Genomic DNA, 22,202 nt, shown 5'->3' with positions numbered 1-22,202 from the left:
GAACCCCTAAAACTATTTAGACAGTTACTTCTTAAAGAACCCCTAAAGCTACCATATATTCCTCTAGAAAGGATTAAAGATTTGCTGAAGCAAACTTCTCCTGACACTTTACCTAGAGCAAGGCTGAAACAAAAGCTACCTACACCTGTATTTTCCTTCTCTTATCCCTCAAGTACACAATAGGGCATTTGGCTCTCAGCAGTTGATGCCAAAGTCTGCTAGGAAGAAATGAGACTTCAGAGCTCCCTACAAGTTGAAATGGAGTCAGAAAAGCTACATACATAAATGCTCATAGGGCAGGTAGTTTTACCAAAACTGCAGTGTGGAGGAACTGGGACATTGTTTTCTGGAGCACTTCGTGCCACTAGGATTTTACTTTTAGTGCAATGAGGGACCATTGAAGACTTTTAAACCAGACGGTGACATGATAAAATTTCATTTCTGAAAATTATGATGGCTGTTGGAAAAAAGTGGATTGGAGGAAGCAAGAAAACGCTAGGTTACTTCACAACTTTTCCAGGAAAATAGTGCAGTGGGAGAACCCCGAACGCAGGAAATATGACCCATTTCCTGCACTATGTTTCCCAATTCAAAATATTCTACTGTGGAATTCTACAGCTCAAGTCAAGAGCCCCTTCTGACCTACAAAGGACAAGGACTGATTTACTAAAGCCATGTAGTAAATGTGAGGAATTTGTGTAACTCAGCCAATTGATGTGTCAAAATCTAACCAACGTGTCTAATAATCTAACATATATTGTTATTGGTTTCAGGTTTTAAGAACCAGTTTTCTAAAAATCAAAAACAAAACCAAAGCACTCTAGAAGAAGTAATCATATGTTTAATGTCACAAGTCACTGATTATATACTTAAGAGTAAATAGTGGATATGAACTTGGGCCCTGGAGTCAAACTTAGGTGGCTCTTTCATGCCCTTGATGTGTGTCTTTGGGTGGGCTATTGAAACTCTTAGTTTCCTCATCTATAAAATAGAATACTAACATCGACTTTATAGGGTTGTTGTGAACTCTAAATAAGACAACAAATGGAAACCCAACACATGTTCTCACTCATAAGTGGGAGCTGAGCACATGGACATGGGGAGGGGAATAACACACATTGGGGCCTGTTGGGGATGGGGAGGGAGAGTGTCAGGATATAAATAACTAATGCATGTGGGGCTTAATACTCAGGTGATGGGTTGATAGCTGCAACAAATCACCATGGCACATGTTTACCTATGTAACAAACCTGCACGTCCTGCACATGTATCCTGGAACTTAAATTAAGAAAAGTCAGGCCGGGCGCAGTGGCTCACGCTTGTAATCCCAGCACTTTGGGAGGCCGAGACGGGCGGATCACGAGGTCAGGAGATCGAGACCACGGTGAAACCTCGTCTCTACTAAAAATACAAAAAATTAGCCGGGCGTGGTGGCGGGTGCCTGTAGTCCCAGCTACTCGGAGAGGCTGAGGCAGGAGAATGGCGTGAACCTGGGAGGCGGAGCTTGCAGTGAGCCGAGATTGCGCCACTGCACTCCAGCCTGGGCGACAGAGCAAGACTCCGTCTCAAAAAAAAACTCCCTCTAAAAAAAAAAAAAAAAAAAAGCGCCTCTTAAAGTTATAAGGGAGGGCATACAGCAAGCACTTAGTGAGTGAGCATTGTGGTTGCTGTTTTTCTTAATAAACATATTTTTATCCAAGTTATTAAGCAGAAATATCGGACTGGAAAAGGGTAAAGTGTGGATTATTAACAGTTGACAACGGAGGAGTAAGAGTAAAGAGGTAGAGATGTTCCATGTGGTTCCTTTGCCAAGCCATCCAGATACTCACCTCTATCCTTTTGGTCATTTCACCTAATACACAGTATATTTATGGTCCCCTTCTGACAACCCCTTGAAGAGTTGCTTGCCTCCTGCACAGTGCTGAGTTATGGACGATGCATTAGAAGCCATATAGTCACTCTGTCTTCCCCACATGTGCCTAGTAACTATGGCAGAGCTCAATAAAGAGGCCAGTGGCGGGTTTACTCATTTTAAAAAAACTTTCCTTGTTGTTCTTTTCTGTGATTGTAATGGCTAGCACGGGTGCTCTTACCCTCTCTCTCCCCTTCTTTTGCCATAGAGCTACTGTCAAATGTACAAATGCATAGTGAATTGCGACGGTTTCTGGGACAGACAGAGAGAAGGAAACTGTTCTCCCTCATAAATGCTGTAGAATGAAGGGTTTGCAAACCTTGTGATTGTGGCAGATTAAAAAAAAAAAAAAAAAAAAAAAGTCAAGCAGGCTAAATTGAAAGGCAGGCACCAGAAAAGCTGGCTCAACCTGTCAGCTCCTGGTCCTGAAGAAGCCGATGGTATTTTTTTTTTAATATTGTGAAGAGAAGGAAAATTTTTTACAGTAAATCTATGGATCTGTTTTAGGAGGCTTTTCTCTTGATCTAATTGAGCTGTTTGAAGTGTGCTTGAAAGTTCTCACCTAGCCTGTGTCAGCCACCTGCCTGCTACAAGCTGTGAGAAGTTAATCGTCTTGGGCATTGTTAGGGGGAGACTGTCGGGTATCTGATGGCTTTCCATTCTGAACAAGAGTGCACAGATATGGAAAATGTGTCTGCTCACATTTGTCTTTGGGGTGTGGGGCTGCTTCGCCATGCATGAGAGCACACCCACACCTCCATCCAGATGGTGCCTGCTCATAGTGGCAGTGCTAGATAATTCACATCAAACAGGCAGATAATCCACAAAAAGCAACTGTAAGTGTCCACCTTGCTGTCTTCTGCTTCCAAGCTGCAGTGCTTCAGTGTTGTTTTTTTTTGTAGTGACAGGGTATTACTATGTTGCCCAGGCTTTTCTCAAACTCCTGGGCTCAAGTGATCCTCCTGCCTTGGCCTCCCAAAAATCTAGGATTATAGGAGTGAGCCACCGTGCGGTGCCTGGTTTGTTAACATGCTATTCCCTTGCCTGAAACAACCTTGCCATTTGCCATCAACACTGGCTTCATCTTCCAATCCCTTTGCCTGTTGCCTCACATTGGATGTCACCAATCTGGGAAGCCTTTGTCACCGCTCACCACATTGAGGTGAGGGGTACCTCATATTCTCTCCCTGTTCCTTGATTTCTCATTCAAAGCACTTAATACACCAAACGTTTCTTTTTATTGCATGTCTAAATACATTCCCTAGTAGTTCAACATTCTTTGAGGTTATATCATGTTCATCACAGAATTTAAAGCAATCTCCTGTGTGTAGCAGATTGACAATAAATTAGCTATGAAAACAAATGAATAACTATGGTTTGGGGAGAAAGACATTGTCTGAGCACCCAGAATTCTAACTCATGACTTGTGCACTGTCAAGAATCACTTGCTTTCAGATAATTTTGATGAGTCTGATTTTACGCTTTTCAGTTTGCATGTCTCATGATTTGTCCTTAACAGACTGAAGAAGTCCTAGCCCTTATAATTGACCAGTACACCTGGTAGGGGAAGGGCAGCAGAGAAGGACTGGATTAGAACCAGCTCAGATGCTTCTATTCTGATTAATACTTAGGGTTGGTTGGAGAGTAAGAATAGTGACTCAGCCTAGTTGGAGGAAAGCCTGTATTGTGGTGAGTCTGAGTGACAAACCAGGGAGAAGTAATAAGACAATTTATTTCCATTTTTTAATCCTACACCTGAAATGTAAACAAGGGCACGTTAAATTTTTACTGGTTTGAATTTTTAAAGTAATTATATGCTTGACTACGTCCTTGTATTTGCATTCTTACCAATGTAGACTCTGTTATGGAAGTGGCCCGTGCTGCTGCTGCCTTTGGACCTGAATCTCTTTTTGCCCTTGTCCCATTTGTGAGTTTAGACTTTCAGCAAGTTGTCTTTATGATTCTCTATTCTATGACATACTTTGCAAATTCATCTGTAATCAAAACTGTTTAATGAAGGTCACAAAAGCTAAGACAACATGAGACCTGAGAGTAGAACCTGGTGGTCCTGATTTTCCTGCCCATTAAGAAACAGCCTCCCCACCCCATCAGGGCAGGTTATAGTATTTCATGCCATCTCGTCTTATTGATTGAGTCATACATCTCTCATTCTGCAAAGTCAGGGTCCTAAAATACTTGTGTGGAGTCGCAAGGACTCTTCCTCATTAGCCATCTTTGACTTTGTCATTGATATTATTTTCTACTTCTGTTTCTGATAATTAAAACCCCCACAAAAAGTAAAATGTCAGGGTGACCAGAGAGAACCTTAGATAGGATAGCTAATCTCTTGCTTCTAGAGAAAGGTATGAAAATAGACTGTGCTTATTATGGGGATGATGGTATGCTCTCTGAATTGAAACTTACCTTTTACCATGAAATTTCTAATTGAGTTGCCTAAGCCTGCCCACCTCTCATTCTCATATGCCTAACATGATGTGAGATTTTATATATACAGTTCTCTGTATATATATTCACAGGTTCCCCATCCACAGATTCAACCAACCATGGATTCAAAAAGCAAAGCAAACAAACAAAATAACAACAACAAAATACAAATTTTAAAACACAGTATAACAGCCATTTGCATAGCAGTTACATTGTTTTAGGTATTACAACTAATCTAGAGATGATTTAAAGTACATGGGAGAGGGATGGGAGCAGTGGCTCATGCCTGTAATCCCAGCACTTTGGGAGGCCGAGGCAGGGAGATCACCTAAGGTCGGGAGTTCAAGACCAGCCTGGCCAACATGGTGAAACCCCATCTCTACTAAAAGAAGAAAAAACAAAAACAAAAATCAGTCAGGTGTGGTGGCACATGGCTGTAATCCCAGCTGCTCGGGAGGCTGAGGCATAAGAATCACTTACACCAGGGAGGCGGAGTTTGCAGTGAGCCGGGATTGCATCACTTCACTCCGGCCTGGACGACAGAGCGAGACTCCATCTCAAAAACATAAATAAAGTACATGGGAGGACGTGTATAGATTATATGCAAATACTGTGCCATTAGGGACTTGAGCATCTCCAGATTTTGTATCCACAGGGGTCCTGGAATCAATTCCCTTGATGGATACAGAGGGAAGACTCACTCTCACTCTCTCTCTCTATATATACACACATATATATACATATATATGTATATATACGTATATATACGTATATATATACGTGTATATACGTATATATATACGTGTATATATATACACACACACACATATACATATATACACACACATATACATATATACACACACACACACACGTACACGTATGTATATTTACATGTATTTATAAACTGATATTTTATTCAAATGTTTCAACTGGCCCCAGGAAGAAAGATCCACTCTGATGTGTTCTGGCTCTGTGTCCCCACCCAAATCTCATCTTGAATTATAATCTGAATTGTAATCCCTGTGTGTTGTGGGAGGGACCTCTCAGGAGGTGATTGGATCATGGAACGGTTGCCCCATGCTGTTCTCGTGGTAGTGAGTAGAGTTCTCACAAGATCTGATGGTTTTATAAGGGTCTCTTCCCCCTTCGCTCTGCTCTTCCCTTCTTTAAGCTGCCATGTGAAGAAGGTTTTTGCTTTCCCTTCATCTTCTCCCATAACTGTAAGTTTCCTGAGGCCTCCCCAGCCATGCAGAACTGTGAGTCAATTATGCCTTTTTCCTTTATAAATTACCCAGTCTCAGGTATATCTTTATAGAACTGTGAGAATGGTTTAATACACTCTCTAAAAGCAAAATAATCACTGTTCAGAAGTAGAAAAAAACTTTTTGTAAGTGACTCAAAGTCAAGATGACCCATTTCTCATTTATATGATATAAACCTATACACATCCTCTCATGTACTTTAAATCATCTCTAGATTAGTTATAATATCTAAAACAATGTAAATGCTATGTAAATGCCTGTTATACTATGTTTTAAAATTTGTATATTTTGTTATATTTATATTTTTGTTTTTTGAATCTATGGTTTATATTAGTATCATTCTCTCTCTCTCTACATCTATCTGTATCTACATATGTATATTTGTTTTTTTCTTAGAATATAACCTAGATTCCTCTACAGTGTAAATCCCATGCTTTCTGGTTTTCTGGCTAATAAAAGGCTCTTATTTCTATCTTGGTCTGGAAATACCCCACCTTCCATTTTTTATGAAGAAAAAATATTGAAGAATTTTTTTTTTTTTTTTTTTTGCTAGAAGTAGTTTACTGTCTTTCTCTACAACTCATTCTAATGTTTTTCTTTTAAACTCTCTAGCATTCTTATTGTCTTCCAGCAATGTCTCTATGATCATAGAGAGATAAACTGCAGCCACACTTAGCCAGGATCATTTACATTTACCTGTATGGCTCTGCGTAGCTTGCTTTTTATGCTAGGCAGTTTCCTGCATAGTTAGATAGGAATTGAATTCTTGGAAATCAAGCCATTGTTTAAGGATGAGGAAGAACTTACTATTTTAATGACCTTTATTATAAACCTTTTTTCTAAGCAAATAATCACCCCTTACGTATCTTATCTCCTATGTAAATCCTGATTTTCACATTTAAGCTTTACTTAACACAGTGCCAATTTGTATAGTTATCTTTAAAAAATGGTCAGTCCCCAATCTTATAATTGAAAAGTAAGTAATTTTCATTTACTTTCTGGCGTCTACCTCCCGAAAATCTCTTATCTCTATCTTCATTTTGGTAATTCTCTTGTGGGGACTTTAATAGCCCCTGAAAAATCATCATAGCTCTGCTTCAATCTGAAAACATAACTGGCAGGCATGAGTCTGGAGCATATACTAGGGAACGAAGTACCCAGAGCCAAGTTAAACGAACCGTTGATGACTTTTCTGAAAATCACAGTAAACCATGATTTCCTCACAAAATATAGAAGTGTCTGATTTTTGGCATTTAATTCTCAAACATACTCAGATACACTTTCCTTCTTCCTCTCCCACTCTGGGTTTATATCATCATATAAATCAGAAATGGGTCATCTTGCCTTTGAGTCATTTATGAGAAGTTTTTCTTTTCTAGCTCTGAAGATTGATTATTTTGCTTTTAGAGAGGATATTTCTTTCTGGGGCCAGTTAAAACATCTGAATAAAATAAATATCAATCAATTGAATGTGGATATGAAACTTAACTTGTCTTTTTACCATTAAATATATATTTGAAAAATGTGCTCTTCTTTTACAGCTTTTCTTTGTCACATCAGCATGTACCAATTCCAACCAGAGAACTAAATATTAATATTCTGCCCCAAAGTGCTGTTTTCCAGCCCATGCCAAAGCAGAACATGCCAGTAACAGGGAGTTTCCAATCTAACTTTCTCATACCAGTCAAATTATCCATTTCAAAAAACCGTCCAGTCAAAGTGCTCCCAGTAAGTGAATATTTTGCCTAGAGAATTTTGGGCTTGAGTTATCCATCCCTCTGACCAAAATCTATAAGCCCACTCACCCAGGAGATCTGAGAATGAAACTAAATATAAAAACTGGCTTTACTACTGGGAACCCGAAAGTTCAGCTAGTGGGGGAAGGAAAACAAAAAATAGAATGTTTTCCGACAATCCTTGCTTTTGTGAGTGGTCAGCGGATGTTTTGTGCCTCTGCTGTATTCCTTGGCTAAGGGTTCACATGAAATGTACCCTCTGAAGGCTGTGGCCTTGTTGGAATGCCAAATTAGTCATCATTCCTCATGCTCTGAGGTCTAGCTTCACCTTCAGAACCGGGCGAGCTTGGTCCCCACAAAGCCCTACTGGTACTTAAGCTTCCCATTTCAAGAGGACATTTGGGTTCACTACCCCTCTCCAAGCCGTCTGATTAATTGCAGCTGTGTGCAAATTAGTTTTCTTCAGGGGCTCTCTCCTGCTCTAAGATTAGCAACAACGTATTCAGATGGAAAGCAAATAAAGGCAGTTGTAAAATGAGGACACAAAAGAGATGCAACATGTTTGCTCTTGATGGGTGCATTGATGTCAGAACAACTAGGGGGAAATAAGACCACCTTGGTACTGTTACCATCGTCCTGATGATGGTCCCGTCTTGCAGAAAAGCCCAAACAGAAGCAGGGGCATTGTCTAATCACTGATGGGTTTCCTGATATTATTGAGAAGACCAAGCAAAATTAATGGTGATATTGTATCTGGTGAAATTATTATAAATTCTCCCTGCAGTTTTAATTAGCTCTGCTTTTTCTCCTCCTGTTTTAATCCAAAGCAAATGTGTATGTTTGTATCAGCAATTTTAAAATCCTGTGAAGCATTTGGTATCATCCATCTAGTTTCAAAACAGGTACAGCATGATGCAGTGGGAAGAATGCTAGCCTAGAAGTTAGGATTCCTGAGTTCCTGCCTAGGTCTGCCACTAAGCTGTAGTATGACCTTGGACATGACCTTTCAGGACCTTGGTTTCTTCTTATGTGAGATGAAGGATTAAAATCCAACAGTTTGTTAAATCACTCTCAACTTTTTAGATACTATTAAGTTTAGGATCCCGTGGAGAGGCCTATCATGCGAGAGACCATCCTATCATCAAAAGGTGAATATCAGGTGAAAGCAAAAGAAGCCCTATTAATTTTTTTCTGTTGTCAGCTCACAAAGCTATTTTAAGCCTTTGGACAATAAGAAATATACTTTCTTTCCCCTCCATTAAATATACATTATCCATTAAAGTAGAGTGTGTTGTGAACTGACCTTAAGGGAATTTGCTAGTTTTTTTTTTGTTTGTTTATTTTTGTTTTTTACAGGAAACTAAATCCTATGGAACAAAATAGAATTACCTTCATGGAGCAAGTTTAACAAATTCTCTTCATTTTTGATCAGCAGGTTGATTTCTAATTCCTTCTTATTCCCTTTATATATATATTTGGCTTCCTGTCTTTTTTTTGTGTTGCTATAAACATGTGAGACTGAGTAATTTATAAAGAAAAGAGGTTTATTGGGGCTCATAGTTTTGCAGGCTGTGCAAGAAGCATGGCACCAACATCTCCTTCTGGTGAAGCTCCTAGGAAGCCTTCACTCATGGCAGAAGGGGAAGGAGAGCTATGTGTAGAGATCTCATGGAGAGACAGGGAGAGCAAGAGAGAGGATAGGAGGTTCAGGCAGGTTTTAACAATCAGATTTCATGAAAATAAAAGAACTCACTCATTACCTCAAGGAAGGCACCAAGCCATTCATGAGGGATCTGCCCCATGACCAAACACCTCCTACTAGGCCCTACCTCCAACACTGTGGATCACATTTCAACATGAGATCTGGAGGGGACAAATATCCAAACTATTAAATTCCTAAAGGACAAAAAAGGGTGAACTACACACGGATACTATATCTCCAAACAAATGCCCAGTTAGGTCCAGGACGTGTGCAACAGTGTCAGAAATCCAAAGAGAACCAGAAATAGTGTGGCTCAGTAGAAAGTAAACTGATTATACACACTCAGCATTGCAAGAAACCTTAACAGGACTGTTGTCCAACCACACAGGCATTATTCAAAACACTTTTTACCTCCCAAGGTTTGGCTTTCTAGCACGGGTTGCCAAGTTACAACTGCCCAGAGAAGTCATTTAAACTGCAAGAGACTCAGCTTTCTCATCCTTGGAAGAGAGAAATTGGACAAAATTATCTTTAATTTTTGTTTGCCTTAATATCTTCTTATTCTACTAAACATTTTCAGTATTACAGAAATCGACTCTTGGAGGAAAAGACATTGCAGGGGTTGGAAGACAAAGTTGGTGATACAGTGTAATAAGATTTTTTTAGATCGTGGCAAGATCAAATGTTTTGAGGTTTGGCAAAACCATCTAGTAGTTTCAGTTCTCCCTGACAGTAAGAAGTTAAGGAGGCCAATTTCTCTTTCAAGTCAGGACTTCTTGTTATAACTGGGTAGTAAACACACTTTTTAATAAGAAGTGGCTAAGGCTTAAGAAGACCAACTGCTGATACCCAGAAATAGCCAAAGAATACTTCTTTATTACTGACAGTGCACACTTTGATAGACCTGTCTTTTACTATTGACAGTATTCTTTCTCTGCTGTTTTTACAAGAAAAAAAGCCCAATGAAATGTAAACTTTGTTTCCTTCAATTATTGGTCCTAGGAGTATTCAGAGTAAATAAAAAAAAATACCTTACATATACTTCTATAAAACCTTTTATTTGAGCAATTAAAGAAAGCTATCTTCTTTCAGTCTTATCAAGGAGAGCAAATTCCTCCTAGAAGTCTTATATTCTACTTCTAATGACAATTGCTTTATTATGTGACATTCAGAGGAAAAACTTGAAGTCATATTTCTAGTAAAGTATTTAATTTCAGAAATAATTTAGACTGTGACTTCAAAGCAAATATCTGCTATTCCTGACATAAAGTTTTTACCCAAGCTTGGTAATAAAGTTATAATAAGAATAATATGGATTATTCTCAGGATGGAATAGAATGTCTTGATTAGGAAGAAACACACATAAAAAATTCATTTTTTTGGAAGAAAGAAAATCTGTGCTGTTTATCTGGCAATGGGAAGTCAGATCAAAATATATCTATATGACATTTGAATGGGGTCACGTGGGAAGACAATATCTGTCTGTATGAATATTTTTAGCTTCTGAATTTGACATAAGAATAGGATCAGGAAAATGAATTCTGTGTTACATGACTAAGATGCATATTAGAACTCAGGCAAGACGATTCCCGTAGTTGGTCTACTAGGAAATTACCCTCTGCCTACAGCTTTCAAATACATATATATACTATGTGTGTGCATGCATGTAAATTTCCAACTGAGTACATCAGCACATAAAATACACTTGTCCAAGGTAAAAAAGACAAACAGTTATTAATAGGGCAAAAATAAAGTGGGATTATATCAAACCATGGCATAATACTTCTCATTAGAAAGAAGCGTGGTGAGCTAATTAAGACCCAGTGATAGTTAGAAAGTCTGAGAACATTTATCTTTAAAAATAGAGTGGTAACTAACTTAAAGAAGGACCCAGAACCTCCTAATACAAATACCAGTTATATTCCCTGAGATTTAAAAATATAATAATTCTTATTTCTAATTCAAAGGCCTAGAGTGTAAGTGCGGATAACTTAACCTTTTTTTTTTTTTTTAAGCCTCTCTGAGAAATAACGCAGCTGTTTGACCCAAGGCATTCTCTTTAAAGGAAAGAAGTTACAAAGACAAGAAGAAAAAAGTGGAAGAGAAAAATGAGAAAAAATATTCAAACAGTATATAACTAAAAAAAAAAAAATTTTCACAAACAGCAAGGGGAATCTTGAAACAAAATAGATTTGTTTTAAAATGCAAAGAAAGAGCCTTACCCGGGATGAATCGCTCAGTTCTCTTTTGTTGGTTCAGTTCGCTTCCTCCCATTTCTGCTAACTTTGACCAGCTGCTAACAAGCAAAAGAGCTTCATAGAGGCCATCTACACATGTTCTCTTCTGGGTTATCATGATGCTGACAAAGTGCACCTACCACAAATTAGAAAAGCACAAAGATTTCTGTGGGTATGCCTGCAAAACTCTGGCTGCGAAGCAGCACCTCAGCTCAGTAGCCTTGGATTTACATGTGCCTGCCCCCCTGCCCATGGTTACTGAGGGTGGCCTGAGGATGGATTCACTTCATAACCCTTTTCCATAGTTATGTGAATAACAAATGAGCTCTATCCAATAGAGAAAAAGAACACATTTTAATACTTTGTGAAGTGATGATGAGGAAGGGGACAGAGGAGTTGAGATGGCCAAGAGAGATCCCGCCCTCTGGAGATGTAATAGAACAGTGGCAGATAATGCAAAAAGATATTTAATATATTTTTATATATTTAATATTTGTCTTCTGTTGTTGACCTTAGCTTTTGAGTCAACGGTAACTAAGAAGCATTTTGTCATCCGACGGCTCCTCTTCCTTTGGCTTTCTGTATTGTATTATCTGAGAAGGAAGCAGCGAACTTAAAGCTTAGTTCAACGCAATGATCCTTCATCATAGCTGGGTGTGAAGAATGTTGTTCCCTCAAATATGACACAGATTGTTTGGTCAATAGAGAAGAGAACTGCATTCTATTTTTTTCCAAACATCTGTTCTACTCTGAAACCTTTCTCCTTAGACCATGGCTGTCTGACCAACAGTAGGTGGATTTGTTTGAAATCTTTTCTATAGAACTGGATCTCATGCTGGCCAACATGGTGAACCCAGTAGCTACTAAAAATACAAAAATTAGCTGGGCGTGGTGGCGGGTGCCTGTAGTCTCAACCACTCGGGAGGCTGAGGCAGGAGGATGGCATGAACCCTGGAGGCCGAGCTTGCAGTGAGCCAAGATGGCGCCACTGCACTCCAGCCTGGCAACAAAGCGAGACTCCGTATCAAAAAAAAAATAGATCTCACTAGAAGTATTCTCAATTCAGCAGTAGTGTCCAGTTTTGAATCAAATAATTTGTATTTTGATTATGTGTATTAAGAAGCTAAATCTACTCATATACAAAAGGAAAATCTTTAACTTTTCATGTGTTCTGGCTAAAGGCCAGAATTAAAAGGAAGATGATGTCTTATCTATCAGACATTTTTGTGCCTTTGAAGCCATAAACTTGAGAGAAACTTTAGCTTATTCCTGACCCTGCACTCAACATAAGCATTTGCTTGTAGCAGTCACTCTTGGGTGACTATAAATTCAGGAAGTCAAGAATTTGCATCCTGAATTAATTTGTGTAAGATGTCTAGGGGAATGCTGATTTTATATTGGAAACAAGGTTAGGGGGAAGCCTCAAAACTGCCTTTATGGAGTTCTGTATCTCAGCATATTATAATTCTTACTTCTACCATACTCTGGAGGAATCAGTCCGGGTGACTTCATGAGACAATATTAGAAAAATTGCTAGCACTATGAAATCAACCAGGTTATGGCAGGATATTCCTTGTAAGAAAATTAGTGCATTAACTCTTTCCAATAAGTGATTGAATTAGTTTTGCACATAATCTGATTTATGAAATGCTGCACTCGCATGTTCAAGTAGTTAGAAAGTGCGTCCAAGCAGATGTTGAACGGAAGAAAGAAGGTTGCTTGAAATGTAAAGGTATTATAAAATGGCTAATCTGTGGGTATGACCCAAAGCTTTCAGAGATTTCCTGGCTTCACTTTTTTTTTCAATTTAATGAATTTTTTTTTTTTTTCTTAAAAGGCAAAATTGCCAGTGAGTTAAATGTTGATGCTCTGATGTTAGCAAGACTGAGTTCATATGTCCATCACTTATTAACTCCATTTTCTTATCAATGTGTTTGGCTTCTCTAAGTCTTATTTTCTTGTTTGTAAAAGGAAGATCTAATAATAGAACTGGCCTTGTAGAACTGTTGTGAGGATTAAATGTGGCAACCCATGGTTATTGGTTTTGTGCAATGCCTGTCACAAAGAAAAACCCAGTAAGTTGTAGTGGCTATTTTTCATCTTCTCATTATCACCATTACTTAAGAGAGATGCAAAGTGATAGTATCATGCAAACATTTTCATGGAGAGTTAAATGAACATCTGTTTTTTCTTCTCTTCAATTTTTTAAAAATTATACTTTAAGTCCTGGGGTACATGTGCAGAACATGGAGGTTTGTTACATAGGTATACACGTGCCATGGTGGTTTGCTGCACTCATCAACCTGTCATCTACATTAGGTATTTCTCCTAATGCTATCCCACCCCTAGCCTCCCACCCCCTGACAGGCCCCGGTGTGTGATGTTCCCCCGTCCCTGTGTCCATGTGTTCTCATTGTTCAACTCCCACTTAAGAGTGAGAACATGCGGTGTTTGATTTTCTGTTCCTGTGTTAGTTTGCTGAGAATGATGGTTTCCAACTTCATCCATGTCCCTGCAAAGGACATGAACTCATCCTTTTTTATGGTTGCGTAGTATTCCATAGCGTATATGTGCCACATTTTCTTTTTCCAGGTCTATCACTGATGGGCATTTGGGATGGTTCCAAGTCTTTGCTATTGTGAGTAGTGCTGCAGTAGACATACGTGTGCTTGTGTCTTTATAGTAGAATGATTTATACATACGTGTGCATGTGTCTTCGTAGTAAAATGATTTATAATCTTTTGGGTATATACCCAGTAATGGGATTGCTGGGTCAATTGTTTTTAAAGACAGGTTGCATAAAACTGACTAATGCCATTCATGATGACAGTGAGTTTCAAAGGCAGTTAGCTACCTTAGTCCATTTAGGGTGCTATAACAAAATGCCACGAAGTTCGGTACATTATAAACAACAGAAATGTATTTGTCACAGATCTGGAGGCTGGGAAGTCTGAGATCAAGACGCTGGCAGATTTGATGTCTGGTGAGAGCTTGCTTCCTGGTTCATAGATGGCGACTTCCAGTTATGTCCTTACATGATGGAAAGGACAGGGGGTCTCTCTTTCAAGAGAATTAATCCCACTTATGAGGGCTCTGCCATCATGACCTAATCACTTCCCAAAAACTCCACCTCCTGATACCATTACATTGGTGATTAGCTTTCAATATATAATTTGGGTGGCGGGGTGGGGCACACACATTCAGATCATAGCAGTGGCAGCTAGGAGGAAGTAAATTTTGAATCCTCATTTCCATGTAAAGCCTTCATTTGCTTTAAACAATTTATTTAACTTTTATTGTGCTTTTTCTGAAAATGAAGAAATAACATTTAGGTACACATAGGGAGGGTATGTTATTTCTAAAGTAAAAATTAACTCTTTGTAAATGTGGCATTGTTTAATAATAGTTCACCCTGTCCAATGATACCTAGCTTTTTTACATATGGAAATAAATTATTAGGTTACTGTTTGTTTTTCTTTTGATGGGGGGGGTGTTAAGATCTTATCCTCAGTCCTCAAAACACTGTTGAACAGGGAACATCTGCCCTCATTTTCAACCTTATTTCTTTAGTACCAATTGCAGCCATGTTTATAATCTTTGTTTTCATCCAGGTAAAGCTGAGGGAAGGGAAGGGGAATCCACTGAGAAAAAGATTTTCCCCAGAGTGACTCAGCCTTTGAAAAGAAAATCAGCTATATGAAAGGGGAAGAATGTTGAATCATTCAGAGCAGTAATTGCATTGTAAATATTAGCTCAGCTGATAAGGAGTGGAGAACCAAGAGAATAAGGGAGTTGTTACATCGTTTTATCTTGTACCATGCCTTTATTCAGTGCTCTAGCATGGGTGCCATGTCTAGGGAGGGAATACACTGCAGCTACATTTAAGGTCATCTAATAAACCATGCTGTTTTCTTTCTTTTCTTCTAGACTCTATTCCTTCATTTTTTTTCTGAACTTTAAGCAAGGAAACTGCCAGTCATAGAGCATTTCCTTATACACCTCCATGTTACTGTTATGCAGAGAAATCTGCATGGCAGGCTGATGGCCAGGCTGCTCTGGAGGAAAGTACTTAGCTATGTGACTTTATCTAGGCCAAAAAGAGGGGATAAAAAACATGCAAAACCATTCACCTATATAGACCTGTTCTCAAGGCAGTGTTTACCCTAGTGCATCTGCTAATATCTTTCAAGTCTGGAAAACTGTTTTATTTGACATTTTTGGAATGCTGTGATCTGAACCATTATACTATTCTGTTCTCCTTTATAGTACTAATAATCTGATTTTTAAACCAATAAATCTGCTCTAAATTTGTCTCGCCCCCTTCTACATCTTCTTCCAACATTTACATAGACCTGCATGCACATTCATACACACCACACAACTACAAGTCATTTCAGACAAATGGTATTACCTAATTCTTCTTAGTGTTTCTATTTTATTATTTGTCAAATTGAATGGAACTTCCATGTTTTGCCCTGCTGACATTTAGGCAGACTTGCATAAAATACAAGACTATTTCTAGCTGGATAAGAAGCTCAGCTATCAGATAGTGTTGCTGATTTATACAGGAGGAGGAAGGAGAAAAGACCAATGGGTGAGTGTAATAAATAGAAACGTCCTGAAGCAATTCACTTGTAGCCTATCCAAATCTTGCAAACTCTGCCTTTATGTAAAAATTGGGTTCACAGTACCTTCAGACATCCTCCCAATTCTTTCAACGGAACAATTTTTCTTTTCTTTTTCTACTCTTCACTGAACATTTACTGTATTCCACGTGCAACAGTGCACCTTTTACATTCGTTTGGCTCATGTGCTCCTGCAATAGCCCTTTGCTGTATGGTAATATCTCATTTATGGGAAATTCTGTGACACTGTTAAGGGACAGATACAATGAATATGTGCCTCGCAATGCCTTCACCGTGCTCTATTTAAATAGATTGCTCATTTGTTTGCTACTTTCCTCATCACCCTGTCTCTCATTCACTACAATATCTTTAGCAAATCACATAGTGCCAGGTAAATAAACGGTACTCATTCAATATTGACCATATGGATGAATCTCTGCTTATGAAATATGAGAGCCATGTGCAGGGTCATTCTGTCCAGGAACCCATCTTCTCTGGCGGTGTGAGACCATATGTTTAACATGACAAGTAAGGAAGTAGAAGGAATCTTCTACTACTTTTTACATTCTTTTTTCTTTCAAAAAGTTTTGTAAATTTCAAGTATGTAAAAAAAACAGTTCTTATATGTTCACACAGTTTGCTTTCAACAATAACTGCACACATGTGCATTGACACATAAAGATGTTTCTAGTATAAAGTAGAAAAAAATGGGTTTTAAACATCATATATAAAATTAATCAATTTTTAACATATAGCATACCCGTATTCAGGAATATGTTCTTTGGTTATTCTCATTTAACCAGTCCCCTATTGTTGAATACTTGACCTGTTTCTAATGTTTCATTTTATACATAATATATCCTATACCAAATATCCTAGTATAACTTCTCCGTGTGCTTGTCTATTTTGTTTAGATAAAAAGTTTCATATGGTGTCCACTTCATGCCACTATTTGATATGATTTGCCTCTCAGCCTCTAGGAATGGGTTTTTCTCCAAGGATAGTGGCTGCCACTCTATCTAGTGGCTGAAGTAATACGGCTTCATGTCATGTGGCTAACGATTCATGCCAAAGGTTGTCCGCATTTTATGTATCAGTGAGTTATCTGACACCCCTAATAGATACTTATTTCTTTTTTCAAAAAGCTTGCTCCTGAGCTGAATTTCCATGATCAGATGGTGGCAAGGGCCCAGTCTTCTCACATAAAGAGAAATCACATTGAATCAGCTACATATGACCACTGGCCGGGGGTCTTGTCATCACTGCATTCTGGGGAATTAGGTTCAATTTAAAAAGTTGAAGCTGCTTGCTGGCTTCCTTCCTGGCAGTTTTGAATGTGTAAACTCACAAAGATCTTAGCCCTGGCAAAGCTGAGCCTGTCCAAAACGTTTATGTTAGAATTTACATGAATTCATTTGTGCTGGCGTCAAACATTTCTTGAGTATTTACCATGTTATTGGCTGATCTTAAAGTCAAGCTACAAAGAACTAGTAGGGGTTAGCAGGCAGGCAGGAAGAAGAAGGGCATGGCTGGCAGAGGTTGCCACATGCACAGAATATAGTGGTGAATCTACATGGTGCATTTGGAATTGCAAGTAGTCTGGCTTTGCTGGAAGTGAGTTTGAAAGCTGAGGAGTAACAAGAAATAAGGCTGAATAGCATACCAGGAAGTGGTAGATCCTAGAGACCCCTGGATCACCATGGTACTTATCACACTACTTGCTCACTTGTTTTTTGGTTTATATCCTGATGAGCTTTGAGCTGGAATGTTAATGCAAATTCTTGTTCTCATGTGTAAAAATTACTACAATGGCTTCCCATTGCTCTTAGAGAAGACAAAATCCTTAATATGGCCTACAAGGTCCAGTACAATCTGTCTCCTGCCTCTGTAGTCTTATTCCTCACTAGGTCTGCCTTCTTCCTCCGAGCCCTACTGGGCCCATTCTCTGGGCTTCAATATTACAGACTTTACTTTAATTTCACTAATGGGAAATGTTGCTGCCTTCCAACAAAGGGCTTTTGCATGTGCTGTTTATATGAAATCCTCTTTTCTTCCTGACACTCTTGCCTATTAATGTTCTTATTTCTCAGCTCTCAGGTTATTTTTTTACTCAGAGAAATCTTCACTGAGTTCCCTGACTGTGTCAGATTTTTCACTTATATGCTGTCATAACCTCGTGCATTTCTCTTTTACAGTACTATAAATTGTCGGTGATACATTTGTGTAATTAATTGATGAATGTTCCTCTCTTCCTAATAAGTAACATCATCATCTATACCATCATTATTAAATCAGCCAGCATCAGTTAGGGTACTTATCATATGTCCTATACTGTTCTAAACACATTATATGTATTAACTCACTTAATTCCCATAACAGTCCCTATTAAACAGATAACACTGAGAAATAAAATAGTTAAGTAAGTCACCCAAAGTTACACAGCTAATAGGTGATGAAGTTAGAATTAGAACTCAGGCAGACTGGATCTGGAATCTATTCTCTTAACCTCTATCTCTGCTGACCAGTAGGTAACAGACCTAACATATAGTAGTTGCTCAATAAATATTTGTTGAGAGTATAAATGAATAAACTAATTAATAAATACTTTATATGTGTCCCATTCTTAACTGGGGACAATTGGGTCTGTAGATACAAGAGAACCATAGTAGACTCTTCACTGGCAGGAATGTGTTGTAGAGTACTGGGGAAAGAGAAACCCCAGAATAACTTTACATGATTTATGATGAAAATCTTCCAAGTAGAAGAAAATTACAATGTGCTAACCAAAATGATTAGTTGTTTGGTTTATGTGTTGATCACTGTGATCTTTCCCAATATTGACTGGGGTTTGTTGAGTGTCTGTAATCCCATAGGTGGATGTTCATGATCTGAAGTGACAATGCTGTATTTGCTCAGCATTTCCTGTACCTGAAACATCCCTTGAAAACTGAAATAGAAAGAGCAAGTCAATGGTAATATCATCCAGCACTCTGCCAGGCTTATGGCGACCTTGCTTACCCAAAAGCAAATTACTTCCCTCTCATTTCTATACAATAAGTACTTTACAGCTTTGTGTTTTCATGCATTGAGATTTCCCTAGGAGTCTGAGAAGATGTCCAGGAATAAAAGAGGGAAGAACAATGATTAAACTAGTTCTAGGACTTTAGACTTTGGATTATATTCAGAAACCCACAGTCAGACCATTAAACTGCCTTCGCATTCATTATCAGACTCTGAAAAAGCATATTCAGTCTCCCCATGGACTGGCCTTCACATATGCTTTGCTGAGATACCTGGTAGAAATATCTGCCCAAAAGATTATTTTTTGTGGAAATAATAGTGCACATGCAGATTCTAGATATTATTTTCTATTTATCAGCTGCATTCAGGCAGTGCTAAGTAGATGATTGATGCTGAAATTTTACTAGATAATCTTTGCTCTCTATTTTTTTACATGACACATAGGAGCAAATAGGTGAGATAAGCAATTAGTGAAATTCTGGAAGGGACAGATTTATGTCATACTATTGAAAGGGACAGGAAGTGGATTAAGTATGATATATATATATATACACATATATACATATATACACACACACATATAGTGTGTGTGTGTTTGTAGGTGTGTGTGTGTATGTATAACAAGTTAGTTTCCTTTTCCCACCACTGAAATTGTTAAATGGAGTGGTGACGTAGACACTTTACTTCTCTACTCCTGGGTTTACTAGTAAAGAAGAAATATATAAAAGAGCAAGATAGTATTGATCTGGGATGGTATTATGGTATGTATTAATACCATACTGTAATTCTATGATCTATTAATGTCAAAACCAGCTACATTTAGCTGGCTTTTATATACGAATGTGCATAGTACTGTTTTGTATTAAATATCACCAGAAGATATTTATTACATAAAAACAGTGAGATTGTTTATATATTTTGGTACTCATGCTAGAGTTGAACGAGGTTCTGTCTCTGGGGATAATTCCAGGTATCCTGGAAAACCTCCACATCTACACCAAACCCAGAATCAATTCAGATAGGCATTACTGTTTGCAGTCATCTAATTTCAAGTTAGGGTAGTAGGATATGGTTTGGGGGGCATGATTCTTAGTGCCAGAGAAAGATTAAATTATTCATAGAGAAAGATATTCAGCATAAGATGGATAAGACTGAAATCAGGTGCCTGGACTCTAGAGGATTGGGCTCTAACTGAAAAAACAAAAAACAAACAAACAAACAAAAAACAGAAGCAGAATCCAGTAGGAATTCATTGAGTAAGCCAAGGTTACAATCTGCTGGACTTCAGAGGTAGCGTTCTAGATGCCCATTTTACCACCCTAGGTCAGAAGAGGGGAGCAGAGGGACAGGAGGCTATAAATGAGGAGACAGTACTGAGACACTAAGCAGGCATTCTGGCCAACTCTGTAGAGGATTCTCATGTTATGAGCTGAAGTAGAAAGTCTACGTTTGAAGATTCTGTCTGATTTTGGGCATCTTGGTTCTAGATCTATCGTAGGTGCAGATTAAATTGTTTCCAGGCTGTACTTGATAGTTGGTAAGGATCAAACAATACCCTCACATAACTTGTCCTAGAACTGGTTGTGCTATGGCATCATTGTAGCCCCACACTCTAGCATGGAGCCTAACACAAAGTAGGTGCTTCATAAATAGCCAAGGAATGAATTAATGAGTGATGGGATGAATGTGAGTGGATAAATAAGCAAAATTGCTGGAAATATGGGGTGGGAGTATGGCAGACAAAGGTTGGCATCATTCTTCAAGGACCAGATCAAAATGCCACATTTCCACTACAGCTTTCTCTGAGTTAATTGATTCTCTCCACTGTTACTATGGTGATTTATTTATTCTGCTTTAATAGCATTTATCAATCATTTTGTGGTTATATTTTATGATTTCTCTCTTCCTCCTAGACTATGAAATCTTTGACTGTAGAACTGTTGGTTTTTACCTACATTACTGCAGATAGTATCTGGCAAGGGCTGGGATCTCAATAAATATTGACCAAATTGAGGCTGGAAAGATTCTAATGGATCAGTATGGCTTGTGACCCATGCTTCATTTACCTAAATGAGGCCACAAGGCTCTGTGATCACACGGCAGTCAAATAACAACTCTCTCCAAAATCAGGATTTCTTCTTCCATTCCTTCAGGTTCCCTGCCCTGTGGGCATGGTTATCTCATCCTTTACCTCTTGGAAATTATATATTGGAGGTTGTCAATGTGTGCTGTTCTGTATTGCCCTATAGTTAATGCACATTCCTGATGTAGAGGACTGAGCTCTCTATAGAACTATGCAGTGTCAAGAACCCTCTGCATTCACATAGATGCTTGGACTACACTGTTAGGTAACTGAGAAGACCAAGAATGTGGCTAGAGGCTAAAAGTGACAGAGCAAGAGAAGCATGAAGGTCACGAAGGAAGGAGCTTGAATTTTTTTCCCAACGTACTGCGGAGCCCAGGAGTGGCATCACTTTGTACTCCAGCAGTGACATTTTAAGTTATAAGCCAAGAATGCACTGATCGCCAACTGCAAAAATTGATTTGTTGTTCATCTGATTCAACCCATGTCAGAGTTTGAAAGTAATTATGATAGTGGGGCTGATAGGCAGGCAATTACATTTTTGTTCTCTTGCTTTCTGGCTCCTTTTCCCTCTCTTTCCCTTCCCACACCTCCACCTGCAAGGTTGTTCTTGTCAGGAAGGCAATGTAAGCAGGAGACGAGAGAGTAATCTTTGGAGATGTGGTATATGGACTCTTGTGGCAGGAGCTATAATAAATAATAGTATGGCTAGTTCTTTATCCCAATTTTTATTAGCCTCTTATGAACTCTAACCAGATAAAAGATGCAAACTATTTTGTCTCCTTCTTTAAAGTACAAAATAGAAAAAGCATATGTACTGTAAGGCAGTTTCTGTTTCTGATTTGAATTTGAGTTGTCTTTGCAGCATCTATAGATACAGTGTCTTTCTAAAAATGTTTGCTCCGGCTGGGCGCGGTGGCTCACGCTTGTAATCCCAGCACTTTGGGAGGCCGAGACGGGCAGATCACGAGGTCAGGAGATCGAGACCACGGTGAAACCCCGTCTCTACTAAAAATACAAAAAAATTAGCCGGGCGTGGTGGCGGGCGCCTGTAGTCCCAGCTACTCGGAGAGGCTGAGGCAGGAGAATGGCGTGAACCCGGGAGGCGGAGCTTGCAGTGAGCCGAGATTGCGCCACTGCACTCCAGCCTGGGCGACAGAGCAAGACTCCGCCTCA

General features: G+C 38.8%; 1 protein-coding gene and 1 long non-coding RNA gene across 37 annotated transcripts in view; one reads left to right on the top strand and one right to left on the bottom strand.

Moving 5' to 3' along the window:
* Positions 1–22,202, bottom strand: part of LOC131381586 (uncharacterized) — a 239,395-nt gene that overhangs the window by 80,809 nt on the left and 136,384 nt on the right. Inside the window, exon 3 of the long non-coding RNA XR_009210423.1 lies at positions 11,283–11,433. This is a non-coding gene — a long non-coding RNA (uncharacterized LOC131381586). The remainder of the gene's footprint in view (positions 1–11,282; positions 11,434–22,202) is intronic.
* The window catches only part of NRXN3 (neurexin 3), a 1,690,724-nt gene that overhangs the window by 1,577,719 nt on the left and 90,803 nt on the right, over positions 1–22,202 (top strand). The gene's annotated exons all lie outside the window — the stretch shown is intronic.

Source organism: Hylobates moloch, unplaced genomic scaffold (genome assembly GCF_009828535.3).
Source record: "Hylobates moloch isolate HMO894 unplaced genomic scaffold, HMol_V3 SCAFFOLD_16, whole genome shotgun sequence".
Taxonomy (NCBI): Eukaryota; Metazoa; Chordata; class Mammalia; order Primates; family Hylobatidae; genus Hylobates; species Hylobates moloch.
This window is presented reverse-complemented; position numbering and strand designations above follow the sequence as displayed.